Below are 4,178 nucleotides of genomic sequence, written 5' to 3' on the forward strand. Positions count from 1 at the left end.
AAAGTGGAACGCCCTCTCTTGGCAGGTTTGTTGTGGTGATATTCTTTCTATTTTTTAATAATGGATTTAATGGTGCTCCTTGGGATGTTCAAAGTTTCAGATATTTTTTTAGAACCCAACCCTGATCTGTACTACTCCACAACTTTGTCCCTGACCTTTTTGGAGAACTCCTTGGTCTTCATGGTGCCGCTTGCTTGGTGGTGTCTCTTGCTTAGTGGTGTTGCAGACTCTGGGGCCTTTCAGAACAGGTGAATATATACTGAGATCATGCGACAGATCATGTGACACTTAGATTGCGCACAGGTGGACTTTATTTAACTAATTATATGACTTCTGGAGGGAATTGGTTGCACCAGATCTTATTTAGGGGCTTCATAGCAAAGGGAGTGAATACACATTTGGTATTTTTTAGCATTTTTTTAAACAAGTTATTTTTTTCATTTCACTTCACCAATTTGGACTATTTTGTGTATGTCCATCCAAATAAAAATCCATTTAAATTGCAGGTTGTAATGCAATAAAATAGGAAAAACGCCAAGGGGGATGAATACTTTTGCAAGGCACTGTATAGGACCTTCCACCCCCATCTGGGATATGGATGCCTGATGAAGATCCAAGGGTTGAAACATTGTTACGAATAATATCAGCTCGGAGCATGAGCAGCAGTGTGCAGCGTTTTGCTTTCTGTTTTCCATCAAATACATCAAACACATGGTTTCCTTGTGTTTGATGCCATCCCATTTGTACCGTTCCAGACATTATTATGAGCTGTCCTCCCCTCAGCAGCCTCCTGTAGTTTAGAGTACCCTGCCTAGGTATCAGTGGGTCTTGGACTGAGTAACTGTTTGGAGAAACTTGGGTTGCTGTGAAAAAATTCAAAGCATGCACAAAACATAATATACAGGAGCTTGGCGTGCGTCTCCAAGGGAGAGACAGTCTCTCTGACTGTGTCCCAAATGGAACCCTATGCCCTTTATAGTGCACTACTTTTGACCATGGCCCATGGTCAAAAGTAGTGCACTATGTAGAGAAGTGGGTGACATTTAGGACACACACTCTGTCTGCTCTGCTCTCTGCAGGTAGCCTTGTTTGGAAGTGCTGACAAATAGGAGAGCGAGACAGAAAGCCACCTCTCATCCAAACAATGTCCCCTCTGCATTGTTCAGCTGCAATCTAGTTTTTGAAAAATTCCCATCTGTATTGTATGATTGGGAGAAAAAATGTTTTACTGCATTGCTTGTTACAATGAAGGGAGAACAGAGGAAGCACCCTGTCTAAAAAGCAGGTTGGCTTTTATTGGGATGATTCATGTACTAGAGGCAGCTCTGCAGAGTAGTCCCTAGCTTGCACAGTCAAAAAGTCATAAAATTGTATTATAAACCTAACCCTAACCTAAACCCTAACGTTAACCACACTGCTAACATTATGCCTAACCCTAACCCTCACCTTAAAATAAGACCAAGAGCAACTGTTTGTTGTCAAGAATTTTGACGATATATAGGGGGGCTCCCGAGTGAACGGGTTTCCCGAGTGGCACAGCGGTCTAAGTTAATGCATCTCAGTGCTAGAGGCGTCACTACAGACCTTGGTTCGATTCCAGGCTGTATCACAACCAGCTGTGATTGGGAGTCCCATAGGGCGTGGCACAATTGGTCCAGCATCGCCCGGGGTTAGGCCGGGGTAGGCCATCAGTAAAATAAGAATTTCTTCTTAACTGACTTGCCTAGTTAAATAACTCTGCCTCCTGGACAGGGTACATCCCAATAAATATCAACTTGTGTTTTAAAAAGGCAAGCTACTTCACCAGATAAGACCTGAAGAAGTAACTGAAATGTGCATTGTCATTTTCCTCTGTGCCAAGAAGCCGAAATAAACCACTCACGACTTTGCAGTTCAATGCAAATGAACCATTTCATGACAGGGACACAACACATTAGTGCTTCGCTTCTACAAAACCTGTCTTGATTTATTCCTTGCAGAGACAATGATGCACAACACTGATAATGTTGCATTGGTACTTGGCACACGAGTAGGTAACCATTGTCACGAGCTGCCATAGATTTCTGGTGTGAATCACTGCCCACCATGGGAGGCACACTGCTAAAGCCGTCACACCATCACCCCACAGACCCCCAGTACGCTTCTAAACAGGGAGGAATCCTGCTAGCTAACTAAAGCCTCATTAAAGCTATACAGGCTTGTTTACATAACCCTGAACCAGTCAGACAGCCAGACAGAAAGACAGAAACCTCACAATTTCACAATGGGCCCATTCATAAACTCAACCTCTCCTCTCTGGGATAGGATAGGAGGTGGAAAAGGAGGAAAAACGGTTGCTCTTAGCATTTGGGCAGATGTAATTGCGATCACTCAGCTCGTCTGATGCTGATAATGGGGCGATGGGAAATTCCTGTCAGGGAGTCTCAGTCGAAGACGTGGTTTTGCAACCGCTTTGGCAGGCAGGCTCTTTCGTGTGTGTGTGTGTGTGTGTGTGTGTGTGTGTGTGTGTGTGTGTGTGTGTGTGTGTGTGTGTGTGTGTGTGTGTGTGTGTGTGTGTGTGTGTGTGTGTGTGTGTGTGTGTGTGTGTGTGTGTGTGTGTGTGTGTGTGTGTGTGTGTGTGTGTGTGTGTGTGTGTGTGTGTGTGTGTGTGTGTGTGTGTGTGTGTGTGTGTGTGTGTGTGTGTGTGTGCGTGCGTGCGTGCGCGCGCGTGTGCGCGTGCGTGCGTGTGTTAGATGCCAGGACAGAGAATGAGTTGCGGCATGCTCACAAAGCTGTCCTTAAACACATTTTAGAAAAACATAAGACAATCAAAACTCTCAAGTATGTGCCTGGCATGGCATTCAACTCTCAAGTATGTGCCTGGCATGGCATTCAACTCTCAAGCAATAAGGAGGACATGTATTGTTGAAATGGGGTACCTTTCTCTGGCCCCATTTCTTGGAACCCTATGGTATGGCAGATAAAAGATGTACGAGTTTTGGGAATTGCCCCTCCCTCTCATGACATCATTTTAAATACGGTAAGTCATTTGTATACCGATCCAGTCTTCATTCCTGTCCCAAACACACTAAAAGTCATGTCTGATTCACCTGTATAAGAAATGACAGGTTAGTGGTTAGTCTAACACAATTAACACAGGCAGTATAAATACTGGTAGAAGGGTCTGATACAGTCCAAATCCAGGCTTTAGATGCAGCCGAAATGGAATTTAAAGGGCTTTCCCTTGGATCAGCAGATTACTGTTGTAGTTTGACTGGTGTAGATAAAGTCTTTGTGTTTGGTGTGTGTGGGTACAGTGTATGGCACTTTGGGCTCAACAATGCTTCCATGAGCAGAACTCTCTTATTAAGGCATTCATGACTTGATGCTAACAAGCTCGTACAAGTGGCTGGACTGACATTTGTGCAATGGAGGCTAAAAGCTGCTTATTAGGGCCTTGTGATACACAGACCACCCAAGATATTGAATTCTTTTATTTTTAAATATCCATACCCTCATTATAACTCCATTATATGACTGGTCGAGGCGATAAAAAGGCTCGCAATCCTCTCTGTAAAATGCATTGATTATTGATACTTTTAGTCTTCTCCAATATACACTGAGTGTACAAAACTTGAACACCTGCTCTTTCCATGACATAGACTGACCAGGTGAATCCTATGATCCTTTATTGATCCCACCTGTTAAATTCACTTCAATCAGTGTAGATGAAGGGGAGGAGACAGGTTAAAGAAGGATTTTGAAGCCTAGAGACAACTGAGACATGGAATGTGTATGTGTGCCATTCAGATGGTGAATGGGCAAGACAAAAGATTTAAGTGCCTTTGAACGGGGTACGGTAGTAGGTGCCAGGCGAACTGGTTTGAGTGTGTCAGGAACTGTAACACCGCTGTTTTTTTTTCACTCTCAACAGTTTCCCGTGTGTATCAAGAATGGTCCACCACCCAAAGGACATCCAGCCAACTTGACACAACTGTAGAGAGCATTGGAGTCAACATGCCTCCCCCCCATCCCTGTGGAACGCTTTAGGCACATTGTAGAGTCCATCCTCCTGGCGAATTGAGGTGGTTCTGGGGGCAAAACGGGATGCAACTCAATATCTGGAAGATCTTTACACTCAGTGTAGAGGTCAAGCTTGTTTCAGCACTCACATGTATTTAGTAAAGACAGAAATAACA

Source organism: Oncorhynchus tshawytscha, linkage group LG22, assembly GCF_018296145.1.
Source record: "Oncorhynchus tshawytscha isolate Ot180627B linkage group LG22, Otsh_v2.0, whole genome shotgun sequence".
Taxonomy (NCBI): Eukaryota; Metazoa; Chordata; class Actinopteri; order Salmoniformes; family Salmonidae; genus Oncorhynchus; species Oncorhynchus tshawytscha.